The 27,067-nt window shown below is 52.1% G+C and overlaps 1 long non-coding RNA gene across 2 annotated transcripts in view; it reads left to right on the top strand.

The window, feature by feature from the left end:
* The window catches only part of LOC140626809 (uncharacterized), a 28,463-nt gene extending 16,684 nt beyond the window's left edge, over positions 1-11,779 (top strand). Inside the window, exons 3-5 of one of the 2 annotated variants that reach the window (XR_012025811.1) lie at positions 635-800; positions 8,251-8,690; positions 10,170-11,578. This is a non-coding gene — a long non-coding RNA (uncharacterized lncRNA). The other variant, XR_012025812.1, reaches the window with a different exon arrangement.
* Positions 11,780-27,067: the final 15,288 nt, after the last annotated feature.

Here is a 27,067-nt window from a genome sequence, read left to right as displayed (position 1 = left end):
TTATTTATTCATGAGACACACACACAGAGAGGCAGAGACACAGGCAGAGGGAGAAGCAGGCTCCATGCAGGGAGCCCAACGCGGGACTCGATCCCCAAACTGGGATCACACCCTGGGCCCAAAGGCAGGCGCTAAACCGCTGGGCCACCCAGGGATCCCCGAGCTTATATTTAGAGGCTTTTGATGTCTGGCTGGAGGAAGGAGAAGCTCAAGGTCTGGGAAGTTGTTCCAAGGAAGGAGACAAGCACGATGGCCTGACAAAATTATTATGAGGTTGGCATCAGAGCGCGAAACTGTGCTATCCATTATTCCTGCAATTAAAATAAAAAAAAAAAATACCCAGCAGATGGACTCTCACTTCCCAAACTCAGACACGCAAGAAGTAGGCCTTTTTTGTTTTTTATTTTTATTTATTTTTGTTTTTTCAAAAAGATTTTATTAAAACAATAAAAGATTTTATGTATTTACGAGAGAGAGAGAGAGAGAGAGAACACGAGCTGTGGGGGGGGGGCAGAGGGACACACAGACTCCCCGCTCAGCAGGGAACTGGAGGAAATAGGTGATTTATTTATTGATTGATTGATTGATTGATTGAGATCTGTGTTTTTAAATGCTTTCTATTTACACGTTTCAGGTGCCGTTTTCTGTGGCCTGTTTGATGGCAGGAATCTTAGGTCCGTCCGGTGAAGATGGGACCCCGTTTTTCAGTGGAATTCCCCAGAGTTCGGGGAACAAGTTAGGTCCACGGGATCACCGTCCGTTACTGTTCGCCGAGACACCCCTGAGGCCCCACCGAGAAGGTAAAGAATGTCTCCAGCCGTGGCCGGAGGAAGCCTTGATGGAGTGGCCGAGCGTCCTGCGCCTCGCCGGGTGTCCCGGGGTACCCGAAGGACCATTCCCAGAGAGCACTGGGCAGCTCTCCCCCTCTCCCGGGTCTCTATCCGTGTTTCCTGCGGGTCGGTCGCCGTCGGTGTGGACCTGCTGAGTCCAATTCCTCATGTGCATCTGAGCTCAGGGCGGTTGGGCTGCTCGCTGACGTTGGCCTTTGGTTGTGGCGCGGGGCCTCTGCACAGGAGCAGGTGCCGTGCCCGGGGCCAGGCCAGCCGCGCTGGGGTGTCGCCTCCCACTGCTTGCCCTCCGCAGTTCAGGGTCCGGGGCCCTCGCTGTGTCCCTCTGCGAGCAGCCTCCGAGCTGGGTGGTGCTGCACCCACCGACCTTGTCCTGTGGCTGCCACGGTCAGTTCACGCGGATGCGAATAATTGATGTATTTGCATTCGGTGCAACTATTGGTTTTCACATCCTACTTTCTAGTTCAGGTTCTAAAAAATCTTTTCCAAGGGACCCCTGGGGGGCTCAGCGGTTTAGCACCGCCTTCAGCCCAGGGCGTGATCCTGGGGTGTCGGGATCAAGTCCCGCGTCAGCTCCCTGCATGGAGTCTGCTTCTCCCTCTATGTCTCTTGTGAATAATAAAAAAAAAAAAAATGTTTTCCGAGGATCAAAATCCACGTTTTTACCTGGATCCCTGCTTACTCCGTCGGTGAGGTCATGTCATTTTCCTAAAGTCCAAGTCGGTTGTTTCCCGACGCAGCCCTTCTTCTGCGCAAATCATTATCAACAAGTCCTTTGTCGTTTGTAAATCGAGGTGACATCCACACACCATAAAATTAGCCGTTTTCAAGCGATTCTAGAGTGTGTCGCATATTCGTGGTGCTGTGCAGCCGCCACCTGTGTCTAGTTCCAAACGATGCCAAGTTCCCTCTTCTTTTTTTTTTTTTTTTTTTGCCAAGTTCCCTCTTGTTCTACGATGTATGGATGGCCCCAGCCCCCAGGGGTTTGATTTATAACGTTTCTTGACTTCCTGATGGTACAAAGAGGTGCACATTGAATGGAAACTCTACTTTGAGTTTTGCGTTTGGGTCTTTCCCGGGTCAGCGATGTGCTGGAGATGCGGGCCGCGGTGCCGCGTGATGGCCGGCTCAGCAAACAGCTCACCTGAGGCCACCATCCTGTCCCCGTTTCTCGCCTCCAGCACAGCATCCAGTAAGTCACGCAAACTATTTTGCACGTTGTTGTAAAAGGGGCTTCGTGGTGGACGATTCTGTCCAAGAGTGGGCTCCAGGAAGTGTTGTGAGCACTCAGAGGCACCGCAGAGCTGCGACGTCCCCTAGATTGGGTGCAGCGAATGCATTTTCTACTTAGGACGTTTTCTTTTATTTTTTTAAATATTTTATTTATTTATTCTAGAGAGACACAGAGAGAGAGGCAGACACAGGCAGAGGGAGAAGCAGGCTCCACGCAGGGAGCCCGACGTGGGACTCGATCCTGAGACCCCGGGGTCACGCCCTGGGGTGCAGGCCGATGCTCAACTCCTGAGCCACCCCAGGATTCCCTGGGCATTTTCAATTTACACTGGGTTTATAGGACATAGCACCACGGGAAGTTGAGGAAGAACTGTATTTTATTAGGCCTCATGCTGGGTGGTTTTAATTTTGATGAAAAAAGAAGCGCCCTGTCCACACCCAGCGCCTCCCAGAGGAGGCCTGACCTGCCCTCGCCCTCACTCCGCATCTGCTCTGCTGGTGGCCTAACCACACGTCTGACCTGACGCCCAAAGCACACGAGTGCGTCCGATCCTACAGCATCCGGCTGTGGTCGCTGGCATGAGCTAGGGTCAACTCGGGGGGCTTCTTCTACGATGAGTCTCGTCCTCCTGATTTTATTTTTTTTAATGTTTGGAATTGAGCTATGATTGACCCAGGACATCGTGCCGGCGTCAGGCGTCCTGTGTGCCTCTCATAGGTGCTGCGCGCTGGATCCCAGGAAGGCCGCCGGGCCCTAAAGGGCTGTGGCCAGAGCGCTGGCTGAGGCTGGGTGAGGCTGTGCCATCCCCACGCGTGGGGACCCAGCACCGTCGCTTTCACCCCACAATCTCCCGTCGCCTCCCAGACCCAGTAACTCCTGAGCACACGTAGGGAGGAGGAGGATGCTAATGCATGACATCTTGGCCACTAAAATATCAACACACGTGCAGCGGAGGGTTTGGGTTCAGGTTTCTGTTTGGTGCAGACCCCGCTTCTGGACTCCGAAGGGGCAGGGATCGGGGGAGGGACAAAATATCTTCCAAACGTTGTTGATTATAGGTGACAGGTGTGGGTGGGAGACACCAGCGGTGTTTCCGTCGGGCTCCCACACTCCGGCAGGGGGCCGACTATAGGAGTTGTGGATTGGGTTGTTTTTTGTTGTTTTTGTTTTTTTGTTTTTTTTTTTTTTTGTTTTTTTTTTTTTGTTTTTTGTTTTTTTTTTCGGATGTTTTCTGTTCCAGCTGCATCGGGGCCTTTGGGTAGTTTTTAAATTTTTTTTTTTTTTTAATTTTTTTAATGCTACTTTGAGGCCCATGGACCTGGGACCAAGGGCACAGCAGGAGGGGCAGGAGGATTGTAGAACTGGGGCCTGGCGTGAATAAACGGTGCCTGACAGTTTTGTGGCAGCTCGGCCTCTTGCCCCCGAGGGCTTCGTTGGGTGAGCTGTCCCCGGCGGAGTCCCAAGGAGTCTTGCTCCAACGTCAGGTGGAGACTGAAGGCAGCACCGCCTTGGCCTGGTGCCACCGCTGCCGCCTCTGTCCATTGGGCCGCTTACCGCTCGGCCCTGTCCCGGGACTTAGCAATGTTGCTGCTGTCCCGGGGTCACGCCCTGGGCCGAAGGCGGGTGCTCCACAGCTGAGCCACCCAGGCGTCCCGGAACAATACATTTTTTAAGACTTTTTTTTTTTTAAGATTTTATTTATTTATTCATGAGAGACAGAGAGAGGCAGAGACACAGGCAGAGGGAGAAGCAGGCTCCATGCGGGGAGCCTGACGCAGGACTCAATCTCGGGACTCCAGGATCATGCCCCAGGCTGAAGGCTGCGCTAAACCGCTGAGCCACCCGGGCTACCCATTTTTTAAGACTTTTTAAAGGGTGTGAAGTCTACCCAGGTCAGCCCGTGGGCGCACTGCCTTCCCGCCTCTGCCCTCGACCCGGGGACTTTCCTGACCACTTGCTATGATTGCTGAGCATGGGGAGACCTTGCTCTACAAGTGGCTTCCTTTTTGCTTTAAGGGAAAAGCCAGAGGCCAGACACGGCTTCTCAGCAGGGCCCCAGGTACCCTGCTTTGCCTGGCTGGTGACTGTCACCCCGGTGTGATCATTGAAGCCCCTTTTTCACTCCGAAGTGGGTCCCGTCCGGACAGTATAGGATGTCTCTGGCCACCCCTCCCGCTTCATGGCTCTGACCTCCCGTCGTCTCCCCTTGCCGGGCTGCAGCCACACTGCGCCTCCCCACTGTCCCTTGAGCGCCCGGGCGTGCTCCTGCCCCCGGAGCCTTCACATGAGCTGCTGCTATTTCTGGAACACTCTTCCATGGATATCTGCAGGATCGATTCCTTCAAGGCTTTGCTGAACTGCCGCCTTCTCAGGGAGACATAGGCTGACCGCCCAATTCAATGTTGCGGCCCTCCCTCCCTCGTGCGTCGCCGCTGCGGCGTTTCTTCCCTCGGTAGCTCACTATAGCCTTCCCAGTACACCGTGTTTATTATTCCTCTTCCTACTAGAACGTGTGCTCTGCAGGACAGGGACCTTGTGTGTTTTTTTTGTTTTGTTTTGTTTTGTTTTCTGGTCCCTGATATAGTAGAAGAGCCCAGAGTGACTCACGCAGTAACCATCCCTACACCTTGGTTGAATGAATGAGTGAAAGAATGAATGAAAACTTAAGTTCCATTTCCCCAGAGACTCGCCCGGTGACTGGTTGGCCGTAAAGACCCAAGGTGTTTCTAGCTGATGATGACTCACTAGTTAATCCCTAAACTGGGTATCTTTTTCATTTTTATTTCCCAGAGAGACATTGGAACTTTTTATGGCCTAGGACTTGATCATTTTATCACACGGGTTTAAGGGAAATTTGAAAGAGAGGCAGGTCTTTAGAATCACTTAGAAATAATCCCACAGAAGCAACTCTCTATTTTATCTAAAAGACAGGCTAAACCAGCAGAAACGGTTCTAAAAGTAAAAAAAAAAGCATCAATGTTGGCATCATGCTGTGTGGTTTGTGGAGCTCTCTCAACCCCACTATCGTATTTAATCCTTATAGCAGCACTTTCTATTATCCCTATTTAGTCTATGAGGAAACATAACCCAGAGAGAATAATGACTTTCTGCAAGATATACGGCTAGTTAAATGGCAGAGTGGTTAAGGGACAAAGTGACTCCACACCCCTGGTTTAGTGCCACACTGCTTCTGGTGTCCTTTTCTAAATTATATCAGGATACCCTTTCATTAGTTGTGCCTTTGGGATCTTTGGGAAAGTATACAGGAGACAGAGAATGTCGTGCCCCATAGCATGTGAGAGGATGTCCTAATATGCAGCAGGATGGACACTAAAGGAGCAAGGCCATGGGCATTTTCCACCCAGATCCAAAAGGACATTTTATGCGAGGCTTTCACAAGGAACAGAAGAATATTCTTTCTTTTTTTTAAATTTTTATTTATTTATGATAGTCACACACAGAGACAGAGAGAGGCAGAGACACAGGCAGAGGGAGAAGCAGGCTCCATGCACTGGGAGCCCGACGTGGGATTCGATCCCAGGTCTCCAGGATCGCACCCTGGGCCAAAGGCAGGTGCTAAACTGCTGCGCCACCCAGGGATCCCAAGCATATTCTTTCTTATGGCATTTCACAGTCCCCTCCCAGTGTCTTTCTGCCCTTACAGCCGTGACAACTGTACACATAATAGTAATAATAGCTACCACATAATAAGCGCATTGCATGTCATGAACTATTCTAAGTGCATGTGTTAATTCACTTGCATCTCACATCAGCTCTTCGTAGCAGGCATCATTATTAGCCCATTTCCACAAAAGTTCCCATGTGAGCCCATCTCACAGCTACAAATCGATAGAAAGGGAATTTGAACCCACATGGCCCAGAGAAGTGCTCCAGAAAAGTGCTGTTCAATGGAAATGTTAGCCACATATAATTTTAAATCTTCCAGGAGTTACATTAAAAAGTGAAAAGAGACATCCATGTATACCTGGAGGGTGTTATGCTAAGTGAAATAAGTCAGACAGAGAAAGACAAATACCGTATGATTTCATTTAAATGTGGAACCTAAAAAACAAAACAAAACCAAAACAAACAACAACAAAAAAAACCAAAAGCAGAAACAAACCGTTCAATACAGAAGGCAAATGGGTGGTTGCCAGAGGGGAGGGGAGTGGGAAGAGGGCCAAAAAGGTTCAAGGGGAATGGAAGGTACAGGCTTCTAGTTACGGGGTGAAGAAGTCCCTGGGGATGAAAGGCACAGCACAGGGAGCACAGTCAATGGTACCATAATAAATAGCCTTGTCTAGTGACGGATGGTATAGCTACACTCGCGGTGAGCACAGCGTAAGGTACAGAGATGTGCTATCCCTCTGTTGTACATCTGACCCTGTAGCGTCGTGTGTCAGCTATACTTCAAAAATAAGCAAATAAATGTAAAAAGAAATAAATGAAGTCAATTTTAATGTGTTGGATTTAGCCCAATATATCAAAAATTTTATACTTCACATGTAACCACATGAAAATTATTAATATGATAGTTCACAGTTTGGTACCAAGCCTTCTAAGCATGATGTGTGTTTTACTCTTAGAGCACATCTCAACTTGGATCTAAAATTTAATCAGAAATACTCAATCTGTATTTAGATTTCAGTAGATGTATAGTTGAAAAGGTAGATTTACATATTCAAGTTATTTCAGTCATACCCAAAGTTTTCCAGTAACCGAATTGAGTATGAGGTTTTTTTTTTCAATAAATTTATTTTTTATTGGTGTTCAATTTGGAGTATGAATTTTTATTTTATTTATTTTATTTTTATGATAGTCACAGAGAGAGAGAGAGAGAGAGAGAGAGAGGCAGAGACATAGGCAGAGGGAGAAGCAGGCTCCATGCACCGGGAGCCCGATGTGGGATTCGATCCCGGGTCTCCAGGATCGCGCCCTGGGCCAAAGGCAGGCACCAAACCGCTGTGCCACCCAGGGATCCCCTGGAGTATGAATTTTTAAGTTAAAATTAAATACAGTGTAAGGCACCTGTGTGGCTCAGTCGGTGAAGTGTCTGCCTTTGGCTCAGGTCCTGGGATCTCAGGGTCCTGGGATCGAGCCCCACGTCAGGGTCCCTGCTCCGCGGGGAGCCTGCTTTTCCCTCTCCCTCTGCTGCTTCCCCTGCTTGTTTTCTTTATTTCCCTAATGAATACATTTTAAATAATCTAAAAATTAAATACAGCGTAAAATTTGCTTCCTCTATTGTACATTTTGAGTGCCCCAGGGTCCCCTGTAGCCGGGGGCTGCAGTGCAGGGCGCTCTGCTGCTCACTCCCGTGCCCGCGACACCAGACTGTTCCACTTTCTGGGAGCGGGCCCCCTGCCATTGTGGCTCAGCCCCATCCGCCCCATTCCTGAGTGGTTCTTAGTATCTTGTCTTCCTGAGCTGTTCAGATCTTCAGACATTCAGCCCATAATTCCCATCTTCATCTCTAGCATTAGCATCAAATGCCCTGAATTACACAGATCCCACGTCCTGCTTGGAGAAAGGCGAGCGGCTTCATAAAACTAACATGCAAAAAACTGTGTTGGTTTTCCCTGTTGGATCTGCTTAACATACAAGAGAATTCAGGACACAGTGGGACAATCTCTTACCCAGCCCGGGGTGGAAATAATACCCAGATTGGATTCCTCGTCAGAGCCTTTGCTTAGTGACGCTCCAAAATCGCTCCTTTGATGGTGACCGAAAGCCCTGCACAACTTTTTTGAGCCGGTGTAGGCGCCTTTAGGAGACAGAGAGGACTGGTACCGAGGAGAGGAAGCGCCACCTACAATTCGCTCTCATGTCGCCCATCTGGCGCTCGGGGTGGAAGTCCTCGCCCCTCTGCGGCCCACGGGGCCGAAAACAAGAGGAGAGGAGAGATCTGGCCAGCTCTTGAAGGGCGGCTAGTGTGACCGAGGAAATACACTTACTTTTATTTGATTTCACTCAATTTTAAAATCGAGTACACCTACGGCTGCTGCAACGGTGCTGGAGAGCGTGCGGAGCTCCACGGCTCAGGCTCCGCGGCCCCTCCTCGTGCCAGCCCCCAGCCCCGGTGCCGGGATCGCTGTAGATGGTGTGTCTCCTGCAGACTGATCCCTCCCGTGGTGAGATGGAGGCCAAACACGAGGAACTCCCGTTTCGCAGGACCTGGCCGTCCGTGCTGAGGAGCTCAAGACCCTGAAGTCACTACCGTGTGCGCAGAAGGTCTTCAGCCGCGAGCGAGCAACAGCTGCAGGGCTCGAGGTAGTGAGTTCCTGGTAGAAAATGCTCCTTCGGCCTCTGCTCTGAGCTCTACTTTCTTTAAAATGCACATCCATGAATTGTCCGAGGGTCTACAAGGTAAGAAAGACGAAGGTGATCCCTCCTGGGCGTGGGATACTACCTCAGAGGGAGCAGGAGGTCTTCCGTTTGTCTTTTGTGTCTGGGCAGCTCAGGTGTCCGCAGTTCCTGGGATGGAAGATGGATTTGCCAGTTTAGGGATGGGAGCTCATGGGGTCTGAGCCCTATGACAAGCACTAAGCTACGTGATTTGTATGCATCAGTTTACAGGATCCCCAAGTTCCACCATCATCTCCATTTTACAGGTAAGGAAACTAAAACATGGGATTAGTGACTTGCTCCAGGTCACTCGGCGGACTCAGGGGTGAGGGGACTGGGTCTGAACCCCAGCATCGAGCTTCTGCTCTCACCATCTTGCCTCGACAATCACTAGTTCATTCCCGCCCTAGCAGGTCGGCCGCGGCTGTGACACCTTGTGCGCACGTGTGGGTGGGCGTCCTGAAGGTGGTGGTTTGCCGCTCAGCCCGGCAGGTGACGGGAGGACAGAACCAGACGCAGGGGGACGGAACTACCATCTGCTGGGAAAGACTTTGCATTGGAGTTAGAGCCTCTGGTTTCTTCCTGATGAAGTTTTGGGGAAATATTATCAATTTATTCGGTTATTAAAATATATGAAACAGGGGCGCCTGAGGGGCTCAGTCAGTTAAGCACCTGCCTTCAGCTCAGGTCAAGATCTCAGGGTCCTGGGATCAGGTCCCACATCCGGCTCCCTGCTCAGCGGGCAGTCCGCTTCTCCCTCTCCCTCTGCCTCCCCCTGCTTGTGCTCTCTCTCTCACTCACTTATGCTCTATCTCAAATAAATACATTACAAAAATCTTAAAAAAAAAAACACAGAATAAAATTACATGAAACGTGCAGGTGGAAGGGCTTTATAAACATGAAGCTGGATGCAAATTGAAGGATCTAAAATACTGGCACATTGGCCATTAAGCGATGCCAGAGCTCAGAGATTGTAGGCCTCAGAGCTCAGGCCTTAGTGGTTCCCCTGAGATCTGGGGGGGACTCTGACTCGGTATCCCGCAGTTCAAGGATTCATCCCCCTTGAGCACGAAAGAGAAGCCCGAGGGCTTTGTTGCAATTTCAGATTTTCTGTGTCTTAGAGTTGCCCTGATGTCAGAGCAACCAAATGCCTGGGAAGTAACCCAGATCACAAGCACAAAGGAGATTAAAGGCTGGAGGGACATCTTTGTTCATGTCACTAAAGGCCGGTGCAGCCCCTCATAGCCCCGCCCACAATTGGAGGTCACCTGCAGCCCGTGTGTGCGTCCCGTGCGAGCATGGCTGCCGACACCTCGGAGGCTCCAAGCCTTCCTCGTGGCTGGCTCCAGCCCTGACGCGAGTGGGGAGCACTCCACGTGTCTCCCTGGGAGTGCTGATCGCTGTGCTGGTTGTGCTCACGCTTCATGGAAGAGCTAGAAGGCCATGGGCATCATGCAAAGTGCCGAGAAGTGGCCCCACAGAACAAGAATTTGAAAATGTCTCTTAAAGCTGGAGAAGGAACCTATGGGTCAGTAGCATCAAAATCTGTTTTAAAAATTCACAGTGAAAATGTGCAATTTATCGATTAAACCCTGGATGGGTCTTCCCTGGGGCTATATATGGCACAACTGACAACCATTAAGCTCATACCAGGAGCCAGCCTTGGGGCCAGGTGATGTTGGCACATCATCCTGTGCCTCTTCACAACGTTCCGGCAAGGTGGACGTTGGATCTTTCTGTTCCAGATGAGAGACTCCGAGAGGCTAAGCGATAAGCCCAAAGTCAAGAGCTCGTGCCTGGAAGGATGTGAAGATGTGTCCAAGTCGTGCAGTCCCTGCTCTTGCCACTGCACCAGCCCTGAGTCCCAGGTGAGAAGTCTTGGGTACCTGGTTAGAGGGAGGTGTCCCCAGCGTGCGGTGCCATGGAGGGTGGACAGCGGCAGAGTGGCACGCTGGGCTCAAAAGACGGGGGACCAGGAGCCAGCACCCGCTCTTTGGGTAGTAGCACCTTCTTGGAGCCAAGACCTACTCCACCAAGATAAGTTACAACCTTGTTTATGGCCGCAGGAGAGATTTTATAAAAATGCACAGACGTGACGTGATGGCTCAAAGTTCGTTGAGATTTAATACGTGGTGCCCTGGTCCGCGCGCCCCTCCCGTCTGCAGGTTCTCCGCTGCTTGGCCCCTCCCATCGCCGGGATAGCCTTGACTTGAACAAGAGCTTCTGGGATCATCAGTATAAAGGGCAACTCCAGGCGGTGAGGTTTTCTTTTCAGTGTTCTCACCTCCCTCTTAGGGAATGCTTGCTGGTACAGCATGTACCATGTTGCCAGGGAAGTCAGCCGCTGCGGAGTCCCGGGCCCCGTGGTGGTCTCAGGAGTGAGTCTCTCCACTTCAAGGCAGGTGTGGCTACCTAGAGAGCTCAAGTTACAGACACTTTGGATATCGGACGATGAGGCACCTGCCCACGTAGGCCGTAGAGGAGGAGGACAAACGAGGTGAGGCCACGGTGGAGCATCGTAGAGCACTCGGCTGGGAAGACGGAGGGAGCGCCCGTGTGAACGGAGGGCTGCGGTGGGGTGGCACCGCCGGGCATGAGCCCCTTGTCCTGCATCTCTGCCCTGGGCCCAGACGGATCCCGAGGCTCAGCTGCATCCCCAGCAAGCGAGTCAGAACAGAGCCCGGGTAAGCACGGCCAGCTGATGGGCACCCACGCTCCCAGCGCAAGCTACTCTCCATCCCGGCTCTCGTGGGCCCCCCCTGGGGAGACGAGGGAGGCCCTTCGGATGCGGAGGAAAAAGACCGAGGGCAGCCCAGAGTGGTCTGCACTTCGAATTACGTTGACTACGTGAGTTATGTTAGATCATAAAACACGTGCAACCAAACACCACTCTTCCCAGAACTACGTTAACTGGTAGCCGGTGAGGAAAAGGGTCTGAAGGGCTTGTCAGGGAGGGTCAGGGGTGCTTGCCTCTCTGGATGGTGGGTTTTGAGTGTTGGCTTTTTTTCTATTTTTGTTTGGCCACATTTTCTGATCTTCAGTTATGATTCCAATTGCTTTTGTAACAACAAGAAAAAGAAAACCGCATGAGCTTAATGAAACAATAAAAATTTTTTTTTTTAAGATTTATTCAGGGTGTTTTACTTTTTTTTTTTTTTTTCCTAGCATACACAGCCTAGAACAAGAACAACTAACTGGCCGAAAATAAATCGAACGTGTGAGACAAAAGGTAGGACGAAATCCTTAGTTTTGGAAAACAATTATCTTAAAAAATGAAAACCTTTATAAATAGTTGTAGAAGGGTTTTACGGCGTGCCAAGCTATTAATACTTGGCACAATGATTAAAAAATCATGGAGAACATCTGCTTTTTCAAAAACTGTTAAATACAGTGTGATACACACAGCACCTACCTGTTTAAGATGCAAATGGTATCGTGGCACAACAAATAGCTACATGCCTGCCACCCAATTTATAAAATGTAGTATTATCAGTATTTCAAAACTCCCTGGTTGCCCTCCAGTCCCACCCGCTTCCTGCTCCCTTGCAATGGCTATCCTGAATTTTGTGGGTCTTTATCCCTCTGCTGTTCCTTCAAGTTTTGTATCAAAAAAATAATATATCATTTACTTTGTACATTTTTATACATTAAATAAATGGAATCGTATTATGCATATTTTTTTTAATTTTTTTTTATTTATTTATGATAGAGAGAGAGAGAGAGAGAGAGAGAGAGGCAGAGACACAGTCAGAGACAGAAGCAGGTTCCATGCACCGGGAGCCCGACGTGGGATTCAATCCCGGGTCTCCAGGATCGCGCCCCGGGCCAAAGGCAGGCGCCAAACCGCTGCGCCACCCAGGGATCCCGTATTATGCATATTCTTCTGCAACTCATTAAGATTTATTCATGTTATTAATGTGACCATTGTCACCGTTCACAGTTCTGTAATGTCCTGCTACACAAATCTATGAATATACCACAATTTATTTGCCCATTGGACAGTTGGTTACTTACTTTTTTTGTTTGTTTGTTTGCTTTTGTTTTTATGGTTACTTACTTTTTTTTTTAAGATTTTTTATTTTATTTATTCATGAGAGACACACACACACACACACAGAGAAAGAGAGGCAGAGACACAGGCAGAGGGAGAAGCAGGCTCCATGCCGGGAGCCCGATGTGGGACTCGATCCCGGGTCTCCAGGATCACGCCCTGGGCCGAAGGCAGGCGCTAAACCGCTGAGCCACCCGGGTTGCCCGGTTACTTACTTTTTTAAAAAACAAACAGTGCTACTAAAAATCTTCTCTAGGACTTGGAGCGCTGTGTCATAGGATAGGTGTTTATCTTTATTTTTTTTTCTTTTTTTTTGTTTATCTTTAAAATTAACTAGCACTGTATGTTTGTAAACCACACATCTGATAAGGGTTAATATGCAAAATAAATAAGGAGCTCATACAAGTCAATAGTAAAAAAAACACAAACAAAAAACAAAAAACCTCAAATATTGCAATTTCAGAATGAGCAAAAAATCTGAATAGATATTTTTCCTAAAAAAGGTATTCAGATGGCCAAACAGATACACGAAAAGATGCTCAGCATCACTAATTGCCAGGAAAAATGCAAATTAAGACCACAGCCAGGTATCACCTCACACCTGTTAGAGTGACCATCACCAAAAAGACAAGAATTAGCAGGTGTTGGAGGAGAGGGAGCCCTGGTGCGCTGCTGGGGGGAACGAAGACTGGTGCAGCCACTATGCAAAACAGTATGGCGGTCCCTCCAAAAATCAAAAATAGAACCCGTGATTCCACCTCTGGCTATAAATCTGAAGGAAATGAAGTCACTGTCCTGAACAGATACACGCACCCGTGTGTGTTCACTGCAGCATCAGTCACAACAGCCGAGACGTGGAAACGACCCCGCGTCCACCAGCAGATGGGTGGATACAGAAGACGGGGGCGTCTGCAGTGGAGTGTCATCCAGTCACAGAAGAGGAGGGCATTGAACTCTCTGAGGGTGGACCTGGAGGGCGTTTTGCAAAGGGAAACAGGTCCAGGAAAGACAAATACTCCATGATCTCACGTATAAGTAGAAATTTTTTTTTAAAGATTTTATCTATTTATTCATGAGAGACACAGAGAGAGGGGCAGAGACATGGGCAGAGGGAGAAGCAGGCTCCATGCAGGGAGCCCGATGTGGAACTGGATCCCGGGTCTCCAGGATCAGGTCCTGGGCTGAAGGCGGCGCTAAACTGCTGATCCAGCTGGGCTGCCCTGTAAGTAGAATCAGGAAAAAAACAAAACAAAACAAAACAAAACAAAAAAACAACAAGACAAAAAAAGACCCAAACTCATGGTGATAGAGAGGTCAGAGTTGTGGTTCCAGAGGTGGGGAGTCAGGCCTGGGGCCCCGGGGAAGGTGGCCAAAAGGTTCAAACTCCCAGGACTAAAAACCATTCTGAGGATGGGATGCGCGGCTTGGTGACGACAGGTAACAATGCCTCGTGTGTATGTGAACGTTGCTGAGACGGTAGATCTCGAAAGTTCTCATCACAAGGGGAAAAAAATTGAACTGTGTGTGTCGACGGCCGTTGCGTAGATTTTCTGTGGCGCTCCTTCCACTGCCTGCACGATTATCGAACCATGATGGTCTGCGCACTAAGCCCATCAATATCAGGTCAATCATAGCGGAATGAAATTGGGGGAAAAAACAACCCTTAATTATCTATTAAAGATAATGCCACGCTATGCTCCCAGCACATCTGCCTCCTCACACTTCCCCCGCAGGAATAAGGTTTTCTTTTCTTTTTTCTTTTCTTTTCTTTTCTTTTCTTTCTTTCTTTTCTTTCTTTTCTCTTTTCCTTTCTTTATTTTATTATTTTATTTTATTTTATTTATTTAATTTTAATTTTATTTTATTTTAATTTTTTTTTTTAAGGTTTTTCGCACCGGTCCCCGGCCTTGTCAGACCTGCACTTGCTTCTCCCCGGGCCTCACGGTGGCTCCGCGTCCGGTCCCTCGATGGCCCGCGTTCGAGGGGCAGCCCGGGGCTGCTGCTCTTTGGCCCCCACTTTGCAGGTACACCCCTCGGCGGGCGCTGCACATGGGTCCTTTGTCACTTAGGCTCTGCACACGCTTGCTCCCCGTTTCTGGTGGGTTCTTCACGCTTCCTCTGAAAGGTTTTAATGAACAGGTCATCTCAATTTTCATGTAATAGGATTTATCAACTTCTTTCCCCCCCTGGTTTTCATCCTGGATGCTTCACTGCCGTGAAGCTGCTGTTTTATGATTTCACCTAAAAGGGTGAGGATTTTGTCTCTCTCACTTCAGTTTCCAGTCCACCGGGAACTGATTTACGTGCATTGTTTCCTTTCTACTTCCCACCGAGAGATGCAAGGCCCTATTCACACGGCCCTTCCTGGTCAAATAGGCGCGGACACATTTCATGTGTTCTATGTTCCAGGACTTAACTGGGTGAAAATTAATTCTGCCAATATTTGGTGCATATCTGTCGTGGCCCGTGTAGGTTACCTGAGAACTCTCTTGCGCTGACCAGTATCCGCAAGCCTCCCCTTCCATCCTGGTGTTTTCAGCACATCTGCCCGGTGTTCTCCGCGGCTCCGCATGAATGATGCACGGCTTGCTCGGAACCCAATCCCGCGGCACGTCTCTCCGCATATTGTTCTTCTGGGCTCAGTTCTAGCCAGAGGTCAAAACTCCAGAGGTGCGCATCTCGAAGCACCTGCAAATTCACCGATCAGTGTCACGAATGTGTTCCGTTCTTGGTGATCCATTGCAAAGATTAAATCCAGTCCACCCGCCCAGCCCCCCGAATCTGATGCGCCTGCCCGCATCCCTCCACCGATCCTCAGGACATTCAGATGCCTTAGAACACTCTGCAGCCAGGAAGGAGAACCGAAGTAACGTGCTCTACCTTGTGGAATCCCGTACGCCGCCACGGATATTGTTTCCACCTCTAGATGGCACGGAGGGGCGTGTGTGGGCGCGTGAGCATCTTTGTAGTATTTTATTTACGCAGAAACAAACCGGTGTTTGGTTAAGATTTTAGGCCCCGGAGGAAACACTAGCTGGGATCAAATTCTGACTCTTCTACTGTGTCTCCGTGACCTTGGGGGGGGGGTAACCTCTCCTCTTCACACCTTTGTTTCTCTAGCCGAACCTGGACAGCAGAGTTGTTCCCGTTCGCAGGGCTGTGGTTAGGCCCGGTTGACCCCAGAACAGCATGAGGATGGACCCCCGGCCTGCGGAGGTGGGGCCTGCAGAGAACGGGATCCAGTCTCTACTCTGTGCAACGGAGCCTGTCGCGTGGGGTTCCGTCTCTGCCTCGGGAGGATGAGAACTGTGACGCGCCGTCTCAAACTCTCGCTGCATAGATACGCAGGGAATGTGGGTCATCTCGTGGGTGGAAGGTGGTCACTCACTGTCCTCAGATAATGCGACACCGTGAACCAGTCCCTGGGGCGCATTCGTCTTCGACACCATTCTGGTAGCCGGGATCGCACTTTGGCAGGTAACGTTTTCATATTTTACTGTTCAAATTGCATGAAGAGGGCAGCCCGGGTGGCTCAACGGTTTAGCGCCGCCTTCTGATCAGGTCATGACCCTGGGGGGTCCTGGGATGGAGTCCCACGTCGGGCTCCCTGCATGGACCCTGCTTCTCCCTCTGCCTGTGTCTCTGCCTCTCCCTCTCAGTGTGTCTCTCATGAATAAATCAATCAATCAATCAATCAATCAATCTTAAAATTGCATGAAGATGAGTAGCCATTTATTTAAGTCTGAGGTCACACGTGCATTTCCTGAGCTAAACACCGGCGAGTGGCTTGCCACCTTATGACCACTTGCTCTCCCTTTTTGAAGAATCTTTCATTCACTCTAAGATCCAGCCTAATCTAAGGCTTTCGCTCGGTCATTTCCTTCCTTAGTGTGGAAGGAAGCGCTCTCTTTGAGGGATGGGATGCTCTTTGGACAGAAAACCCGTTACCTTGTGAGCCTGAGCCACCCAGGGGCCCCCTGGGGGTTATTCCTGCCGTCCTGGCGCAGAGGAGGGCCTCGTGGGCCAAGTTCTGGGCCAAGTTCCCTAAAGCTAGGGTTCAGACTGAGATTTCCCACCCAGCTGATTGTCTTCCTCACTTTCACAGCCTGTGTTCCCCCTTGAAGAGGAAACGCGAGGGGCAAGGATGTGAGGGGGCAGCTCCTCTCTCCTCCGCCCCCCTCCTCCTTCCTCCCTCCCCCGTACAGTACACGTACACCCCCTCCTCCCTCCTCCCTCCGCGCCCTCCTCCCTCCCCCTCCCCCCTTCCTCCCCCTCCCCCTCCTCCTCCTTCCTCCCTCCTCCCTCCCCCGTCCGCCCCCTCCTCCCTCCTCCCCCCTCGCAGGTGGAGCTGTAGTTCTGCGCGCTGTCGCCGGGGGGCAGTGGTGCGTCACCTTTCGGGGCGGGCGCTCGGGCTTGGGGCTGCAGATCCCAGCGGGTTCCCTCCGCGCATCACCCAACACCCCTGCCCCCCCTCCAGCTCCTCCTCTGTGAGACCGGGAGGGTCACGTGGCTCACTCTGCACGCTTGTAGGCGAGCCTTTTTTTTTTTTTTTTTAAGATGTTATTTATTTATTCATGAGACAGAGAGAGAGAGGCAGAGACGCAGGCAGAGGGAGGAGCAGGCTCCGTGCCGGGAGCCCGAGCGGGACTCAATCCCAGGACCCCGGGGTCACGGCCTGACGCCCAACCGCTGAGCCACCCGGTCCCGCCCGCCAGCAATCTTCAGTGACCTAGGGCCTGCGCCGGGAGGGGAGGGGCCGGAGCTGCGGAGCAGACCCTGTGCATCTCCCCGCTGCCTCAGCAGGGACAGGGACGCGGTGTTTCCCGGAGGGAGAGTCCTTGGGGCGGACGGTGCACTGGCGCCCGGCTGGGGGGGCAGGGGGTGTGCACGCCGCGGGGCGGAAGAGCACGGTTCCCCTCCTGGGGGGGCGCCCAGGCAGGTGCTGCAGGGCAGGCCCTGGCGAGTGGAGCCCACGGTCAGCAGGAGCCCAGGCCTCCCCAGCACAGGGTCCCGGCCAACACCCGCGCTCCACTCTCTGGCCGCCTCCCTGCAGGTGTTCTGCGCCCCCCCGCCACCCCCCCCCCCCGCGCCCTCCCTGCAGGTGTCCTGCGCCCCCCCTGCCCCCCTCCCCGCGCCCTCCCTGCAGGTGTCCTGCGCCCCCCCGCCCCCCTCCCCGCTCCCTCCCTGCAGGTGTCCCAGGCAACAAGGGAAGCGCCCGACGATGCAGAAGCCCTGGGGCTGGAAGGGCCGCTGGCGCTGCAGAAACCTTCCCGCCTGTGCCACTCGTCACCACCCACCACCGGGCTCCAGAAGGAAGGCGAAGCCAGGGGTTGCCTTTCCGGACACACACGTGCTGTGACGGATTAGCCTCATTAAAAATCCATTAACACATGATGAAAATAAATGTTGGGATTCCAATACCAATTGGAATTCCAACTCCAATTCACCATTCTGGGCCCCCTGGTTCTGGGGTCAGGTGCCCCCCCCCCCGCCCCCCCCGAGCTCAGCGCAAGTTTGGTTCCTTCAGGGGGGCTGGGGGGGCGGGGGGTTATAGGGTGACCTAGTGTCAGGTATGGTGGCCTGTGGATTCCTTATCACAGCCTCGCCCGCCGGTCGTCATCCCTACGTTCACCGGTTCACCGGGTCTCACCAGTTGCACTAGTGGTCCTGCAAAGAAGGATGAGGGCTGGATGATGGGGACACCGAGGAGGGGAAAGGGAGAGGAGGGGGAAGGGAGAGGAGGGGGGAAGGGGAGGGGCAGGGGAAGGGGAGGGGGAGGGGAGGAGGGAGAGGAGGATGGAGGGGGAGGAGGAAGGGAGAAGGGGGAGGAAGGGGGAGGGGGGAGGAAGGGGGAGGGGGAGGGGAGGAAGGGGAGGAAGGGGGAAGGGCAGGGGAAGGAAGGGGAGGGGGAGGGGAGGAAGGGGGAAGGAAAGGGGGGAAGGAGAGGAGGATGGAGGGGGAGAAGGGGGAGAAGGGGGAGAGGGGGAGGGGGGAGGAGGATGAAGGGAGAGGAGAAGGGGAAGGGGGAGGAGAGAGGGGGGAGGAGAGAGGGGGAGGAAGAGGGGGGAGGAGAAGAGGGAGGGGGAGGGGAGGGAGGGGAGGGGAGGGGGCAGTGGGCCGGTGGGCGAGGCCGCGCTGCTGGAGCGGTGCTCCCTGGAGGATGCTCTGCGGGGCGCAGGGAAGGTGTGGAGGGGCCTGGTCTCCGCGCTGCAGGATACCTGAGGTGGGGTTTTCATCCCACACCTGGACGGAGCGCCGTGAGCTCCTGAAGGCTCGCCTCAGGGTGGGGGGCCTGGCCATTGTGGCGAACTGTTCTTTACGCGTGGGACACGAGGGTCGGACGTTTAACAACTGCGCTGTCGCCCTAACCATATTCCGAGCCCCGGGCTGGTCTCTTTCTTATGTTTTTAAACGCAAGAGACGCACCGCAGTCCGCGGCCCTACAGGGTTGACATTTGGGTGCATCAGGCGGAGGAGCCATTGGGCCTCCTGAATCAATATGAAGACAGCGGGGATGCTGGTGGCCGTGGGCGCGGGCGCGGGCGCGGGCGGCCTTGGCTGAGCACCTTCCCCCTTCGGGTCCTCCTGGTGCGCTGGGGCATCGCCTTGTAACGCCCTGTGCATCGGGGCCCTCGGCCTTCCCAGGTCAGGAGCCGGGCCCAAGGTCTCACGGCCGGAGGGGCGGGGCGGGGCGGGGCTTTAGGCCCCAGCGGAGGTGCCAGAGCCTGGGTGGGGGCTTGCGCAGCATCGCCAGGCCAGAGGCGGCGGAGGGGACGGGAGAGGGGGGAGGGAGGGGGACGGGAGAGGGGGAGGGAGGGAAGGGGACGGAGAGGGGTAGGGGGAGAGGGGGACGGCAGAGAGGGAGGGGGAGAGGGGGAGGGAGGGAGGGGGACGGGAGAGGGGGAGGGGGACGGGGGTGACCACGCAGCAGCCGCAGGGGCGCGCTGGCGAGTAGGGGCGCTGGACCCCGGGCGCACGGGTGGGGCGCAGGGCTGGCGGGGGGCGGGCGGTGCTCTGGGGCGGCGGGACGCGGGGAGGAGGCGCAGCCCGGCCGCCTGAGCCATTATCTGGGACCCTTCCCTGGACGGGTTTGCTGGGTCTGGGCGGTGCCTTCCCGGAGGCCCGCCTGGCTCCCCCTCCTCCTCCCCCTCCCAGGGCTCCCGTCGCCGAAGCGCCCTGCCGACTCTTCCCCTTGGGCCCAACTGCAAGCCCTCGAGCTCCCACGGCGCCCAGGCCCAGCCTCCCCTCACCCGCAGGCCGGCCCTGCCCACGCCCCCCTCCCCGCCCTGCGCTGTCGGATGCACCTGCACTGCGAGGCCGCCCGCGTGGGCACCTGCAGACCTGACCCTCGGCCCCTGCACCCCCTTCCCGGCAGTGACCCCATCCCTCACCCACTCTCCGGGGCCACACACCAGCCAGGACTTCTCCGCTCCCCTTCGTCCTTGCACGGGTAGAGGGTAGGCACGCATGTGTGGGGGGGTGGCCCACGTCTTTTACATGATTCCCGTGTAGCAGGTCATCTCCGCATTCCGAGGTCACACCTGCAGCCTGTCGCTGCCGGGAAGCCACAGTCATGGGGCCCAGGCCTGCCGGTGCCTCCTTTCTGCTGAGGCTGGATCTGGAAGTGGCCAGGTGAGAAGCAGGCTCCACGTGAGGCATCTGGCTGCGATGCACCTGCTCCTAGAGGCCTCTCTGGCTCACGGGGTGGGGGGGCCCGGGGCAACTGCAGGGTCAACTCCCTGCTCCGGAGGTGGCTTCGGGCAGGTGTTGACATCCCTCTGCCGCGGCAAGGCAGCACACCTGCTCACTGAGCCTCGCTCTTGCTGTGGAGCATCCCTGTGCGTGGGGCGGGGAGAGGACAGCCGCTGGCTCCGGGGGTTTCCTTCCCCGAGTTTGGGCTGCACTCTCCGTAGGCGTGCCCATGACCAGAGACGTTGATAGTTTCTAATAACACTGCTGTGAGCATGTCCACCAAGTCATCGCATCGTACACCTTTTGAAAAAATCACATTGTGCAAAAGAAAAAAAAAATTAAAGATTTTATTGACTTACTCATGAGAGACACAGGCAGAGGGAGAAGCAGGCTCCATGCAGGGCACCCAATGTGGGACTCGATCCCGGGACCCCAGGATCACGCCCTGGGCCCAAGGTGGTGCTAAACCTCTGGGCCACCCGGGCTGCCCACCCGCCTTCCCTCTTAAGTCTCAGATCCGTGTCACCGCCTCCCACAGGGGTAGAACCACTATGTGTTGCAAAGTCTCGCTCCTACCCGCCGCCGTCCCGCACGTGCGTGGTACGCTCATAGCTGACTTTGAACGTCTGTCCTTTGCGAGGCTCTATGACACGGTTTGACTTCCCTGCGTGGACTCCTCTCGTTCTAACCATGTCCTTCAGTTCAGATCGATAGCGTCCCCCCCATTTTATAGTTGAGGACGTAGACACGGGGAGGAGGGATGTCATTTTGCACATGTCCTACGTAACTACGAACGGCCCAACGAGGGTTTGCACCCACGTGTGTCTGGCTGTTAGCAGCAGGTCAACGCAGCCGGACATCCTTGGGGGGGGTCCGGAAATCCCGGGGGTGCGAGCAGAGTGGGCGCTGCTCCCTCGCAGCAGGTGCCACGCAGGGAAGCACTGGGTGGCCTTCCTTTTTTTCCAGGGTGCATCGCAGACAGACACCTTCTAAGGCGCCACCGATTTCCTCCCCCTGCCTGGCCTTTCTCAGTATGAAAACAATCTGTTATTTCTCTCCCAGATTCAAAAAGCCAGTGAGCCCACGGAAGACCTCCCCGCGCCCGCATCTCCCTCCTGCTTGCAGCGCGTTCCCTGGCTCCTTTGCCACCAGCGTGTCGGCCTTGCTGGCATTGTCCCGTGTCTCTGCAGCGCTCCATCACGTCTGCCCGCCTCAGGGGCACCAGGGGAGTCACGTTGCCCGGTCCATCAGAAACACGTGCCCCAGGTGAGAACTCTCCTGTATCCCCTGAAGAACTCTCTTAACACCTCTGTGCCGGTTTTCATCGTCCCCCCACAAGACTCCCTCTTACCGTCCTAGGGGCTGGTCAACCTTTGCCCCGCACGCTCTGAACACCTGCACGGTGTTTGCTCACTTTACAGACAGACTGATTATCTTTTCCCTTATCAATAGACCCTTTTCCATATGTTCCAAATTTGAGACTTTTATTAGTTACACACATTGCAGACATTGTCTCCGTTTGGGACTTGTATTTTTACTTTGTGTACTGTGTATGTGTGTATGTGTGTTTCTTCCCACAAAGAGATTCAGAACTTGCATGCAGTTATATGCGACCAAGTTTCTCCCTCTGGCTTGTCCTTTTGGGCCTCGTTCGAGAAGCGCTGCCCCGTCTCACTGAGAGACTGTCCTGTGACTTCCTCGGCAGTATGCTCTTCCTGCGTAGGTGCTCAATCCACCTACATACATATTTTTTTTTTTGTAAAGATTTTATTTATTTATTCATGAAACACACAGGGAGGGAGAGAGAGGCAGAGACACAGACAGAGGGAGAAGCAGGCTCCATGCAGGGAGCCCGATGTGGGACTTGATCCCAGGACCCCCGGGGTCATGACCTGAGCTGAAGGCAGCGCTAAACCTCTGAGCCACCGGGCTGCCCTAGATACATGTTTTGTATGGCGTGAGGTAAGGCTTCCGTGTTATGTGTCCCCACGTAGATTGCCATTTGTCCCTCCACTCCTAAGAGCTGCCCATCCCCTCCAGGCGATGCGTAACGCCACTTCATTATAGACCATTTTCATGAACACGTGATTCTGTTCCCACATTCTCTGGTTGCTGGTCGATTTTTCTCTGTGCCACTATCACATCACTTTAATCGTCACATATTCGCAGTAAGTGTTGATATCTAGGAGGATGGTCCTTCCTAACAGATCTCTTAAACTTGTGCACTATTTTTGTCCTTTGTCTTTTTTTTTTTTTAAGATTTTTATTTATTTGTTAGAGACAGAGAGCAACAGAGAGCATGAGTAAGGAGGAGAGGGAGAAGCAGGCTCCCACTGAGCAGGGAGCCCGAGGTGGAGCTCGATACCACCTGGGATCATGACCTGAGCTGAAGGCAGACGCTCAACTGACTGAGCCACCCAGGGGCCCCTTGTCCTTCCTCTTTATCCTGATCTTGGGCTCACCCTGATGAGCGCTACCGAAAGCCCTTTGAGGCTCTGCGTGGAGTTTATAGGTTAATTCGATAAGTGGCCATTTTCATGTTATTGAATCTTTATTGATTAAAAATATCATCGATATCCTTATTTATTTAGCTCTTCTTATAAATCATTCAACAAAGCTTTAAAATTTTCTCTTTAAAGACCTTACACATCTTTTGTGAGATGCTCTCGAGTACCTCATAGTTTGTTACTGGAAATTGTACTTTTTTATTCAAGATTTTTTTTTTCTATTGGAGTCTTCCTGAAATAAAAAAAAGCGCAATTTTTGTATGTTTATCTTATCTAGGAATATTGCTGAGTTGTTATTGTTGATATTTTGTATATTATTTTGGATATCTCACATAGATAGCAAAATTATAATGTGGGTATTGGCAACAGGACAGAAAAATCAATGGCATGAAATAAAGAATCCAGAAATGGACCCACTTATACACGGATAACTGATTTTTCACAAGAATGTAAGACTGAATGAGTAGAATCTGGTTTTATTTTTTTATTTCTTAAATTAAAAAAAAATTAAAGATTTTATTTATTTATCATGAGAGACACAGAGAGAAAGAGAGGCAGAGACACAGGCAGAGGGAGAAGCAGGCTCCCCATGGGGAGCCTGACGTGGAACTCGATCCCGGGACCCCGGGGTCATGCCCTGGGCTGAAGGCAGATGCCCACCCACGGAGCCCCCCTGGGCTTCCCTAGAATTTGTTTTTAAAATACCTGTAGAAGGTATGCTATTTCCTGAGAATTGCAGAGGCGTTGTGCAACCTCCGGAGACTCCCTTTCTTGGACATGGATCCAGGACGTCACCACAAGTTCTTAACCATTAATGCAAGCGTGCAGTGTTCCCTCCACCGCAGGCCTGAGGTCCCATGAAGAGAGGATCTCACTGGGCACCGCAGTCTGTTTCCCGTCCACGTACCCTGGCCCCTAGGCTGCCGTGGTCCCACCTCCCCTACCCACGGATCCTTCCCTTCCGACTCAGGGGTTCCCTCCCACCACTGATGACAGTTTCCATTTCCCACCATTTCATATCACTCAGTAAAGCACTGAATCTGAAAAAGTACCCGCAGGTGCTTTTCATTCCTGATTTTGTTCCCTGACAGCATCTGGCTTTACATCAGCATGAGCATCAGAGCCAGCAACGGAGCCTCTGCCCAAGGACCCCTCGCAACGTGAGTCTCCAGGTGCAGCAATCTAGGGTTGTACCTACGCCTTCAATAGCAAAAATCTCCACGGCTCTTGTATACTACTTGGGTGTGTGCACCGTGAACATCACCGCTTCCCACGCATGACTCTACAGTGGGTGACGGTGACTGTGAGTAGCAACCTAAGCCTACGGAGCTACCCAGGGAGACGGCTACAGCACCCGACCCGCCAGCAGAACTCAAGGCGTGGTCTTTTCCTGGGCCGGGAAGTTAGACCGTGCGGTTCTTGGGCTTGGCCCCAAGAGGGCACTAACTACACGTGATTGCTCCCAGAACAACATGGCCAAGGCCTCTCGGATTCTGAGCCAGGAACTGAATCTGGGCAGACGTAGGCTGACAACCTAGAGAGAGGTCTTTCGGTTTTTCTCTCAAATCTAGAATCCATCCTTCTCCCTGTCTGGGAGAGCCCCCAGTTTCCCTTCCGGCAACCTTTTAACATTTTGCTATGGTGACAAGAGTCCTAGGATCTTATTATCCCAACTAGGTAAGCGTGATCCAGTCTGGGACCACGGAGGACGCAGGACTGGCTGTAGCTGTGTGGCGCATTCAGGAAGCCGGCTGCAGTTCTATTCTGTGACCCCACCACGGCTTCCTAGGTCACCCTTAGGCCTCCTCTGGAGGGGAACGTTTACCTGTGCTGCCCTGAACTACTCTGGCAGGAAACCGGGTTTTGTTCTGTTGCCCGTCGCCCTCCATCCTTTGTGGAATGTTCTCTCTGCCCGACCGCTGCCCGTCCACACTCCCCACGACCTCACCCCAGGGAAGGTAGAGGAGACCTGGGCAGACCGTGAATGGGCACAGAGCCGATGATCCGTGCTCGGGCCCGACTAGCACAGGAAGAGAGACGAAGAAGAGGAGGACCCTGAGGGCCAGAAGCAGGGGGCCGAGAGGAGACGTGATCAGGGCCTGAGAGAGCTCCGCACGATTAAAGCAGAAGGTTGAAAATGAAACTGGGATGATACGTAGAAATGTGCACCTGCTTGTTAAGGAAAGTGAGATCCTCGGGACCGCCGATGCCTCCTTGGTACCGCTGGGTGTGGGGTACGGTGGCAGCCGTGCTAGGGGTCATGGTGCGGTGACTCCCCCTGTTTCTGGAGCCCGTGTCTCTCCCATGCCACCAGCGTGGAAGGGACATGTGATCCACACGCCTCCTGACACACCTGCTTCGTGGGACTAACTTACCTGTGGCACTAGTCCCCCTCCTGCCCAGGGCAGGGATCTCTCATGCTCCCCCGGCACAGAGCCTACCACTTTCTACTCTCTGAGACGGAGTGACAGAGAACCCTGTGCCCCATAAGACAGCTCACTCTACACTCAGACAGCCCTACTAATTAAATCATCCCTCTTTCAGTAAATTCACAGATTGTCTTGTTCCTTTTAGCCCCAAACCACTCATTTCTATCAGAAACAACATCCAATAACTCTTCGCCTTCTGCTGCCTGAGAGTATCTCAAATAACTGACCGTGACCGTCTTGGTATTTTGAAAATCACGACTGGAATCTGGCTTTTCGTGATGAGATCTAACTTGGCCATCGACCTGGGGCACCGTAGCCAGATTATACAGCTGCGTTACATGGTCTTGGTGAGGAGCCAGCATGTCATCCACCCTTCCATCTATGCGTCCTTTCAGTAAATACGCATTGAGCTCCTACGAGGCAACAGGAAGGTTCTGGTGATAAAACAGGGAGTGGAAAACAAATCCAAGTTTTGGAGAGTGTACGCTCTAATGAGTGAGGTCTAATTATTTTTCTGATGAATGAAAATTAATGAATTAATAAGGTGACATATGGCTTATAAATGAAGAAGATGGTCCTTCAAGACCAGGTGTCAAGGGAACCTAACAAAAGCCAGGAGTGAGGGGTCGTGGTATCAGATGAGGCCTCTCATGGCAGGTGACCATTGGGTTCAACTCTGAGAAATGAATAGGGGTGGATGGTGCTTCCGTCGGAGGGAACACCATGTGACAAAGCCTTGTTGCAGAAGTCGTTGGCTTATTTAAGGACTAGAGAGAAAACCAGTGTGAGTGGAATGCAGACAATCAGCAGAGGGTGGTTGAGATGCCCTTTGAGAGACACACATGGTGCGGCTGGGTGGAGCATTATTAGAATTGTCTTTGTTTTAAGAGAATCAGAAGTGATCAAAAGGATTTAAGCAGGGGAATGAAACTAGATTTTCGTTTTGAAGTGATGCCTCTAGATATTGTTGGGGGAAAATGTGATGGGCCAGTTTGATGCTGGAAACCACTCTAAGTCAGGAAGAGCTAGTAGTAGCTTTGATTAGGTCATAAAATGGAAATGGAGGAAAATACACAGACTTGGTCATAAAATGGAAATGGAAGGAAATACACTGAGCTGAAAGAGATTTGAGAAGAAGAACCAGGATTCATGACAGATTGGAAGTGAAAGGCTAGTGAACAAGCACCGTCAGGGAGGATGCTTTGGTTTTTGGCAAGTAATTACATTTGCCACGATGAATGTACGTATGCTGCATGGGCTACAGACAGTCAGTTCTTTTCTGTAAAAGTTTTCGTAAGAGCTAAAAGGTAAATTCACTCCAAAAAAATAATTACATTATCAAAATATTATTGGCATGGTCATTTCCCAGAAGTGAATGGTGCTTTATTTGTGTGTGATGCAGATCAGTGTCCCAATGCACATTATCAGAGATGTTGGTGAAACCCCAAAGATCAAGGAGCTTCAAGCTCAGCCCCTTGGAACAATTGTGAATGGGCTGTTTGCAGTCCTGAAGGTATGTTTAAATATATGGTTTTATATTGCTTACTAAGACTAGCTTATTCTCCACTAGGAGCTTGAAGAGGACTCAGGAATTATTCATTTCAAAGTCTCTCTATATAGAATAAAACCAAATGTAATAACCTCCTCCTCAAAACTAAAGAGCTGCCGAGTGAATATACTAAAACCAAAATACTTTAAAAGTGTCTTTATTTTCAAGAAACTGTCACAATCCTGGTTCAACTGCCTTTCATCCTTGTAGCTTCTGAAAGAGGGATTATTTCATACACAAACAGGGTCTGCCCTCTTGGCAATTTTTGCACCTTATACATAGGATCTGTATTCTAGGTGACTAATCCAGCCATCCTTGCACCTACCAGACTCCAGGGCAATTGAGTCAGGATGAGCTCCCTTCCTCCTCCTTCTTTGTCTCCCCTTCATACTGGTGCATGCCGCTGCCTCCAATC

The sequence above is a fragment of the Canis lupus genome, chromosome 38 (assembly GCF_048164855.1).
Source record: "Canis lupus baileyi chromosome 38, mCanLup2.hap1, whole genome shotgun sequence".
NCBI classification, from domain to species: domain Eukaryota; kingdom Metazoa; phylum Chordata; class Mammalia; order Carnivora; family Canidae; genus Canis; species Canis lupus.
This window is presented reverse-complemented; position numbering and strand designations above follow the sequence as displayed.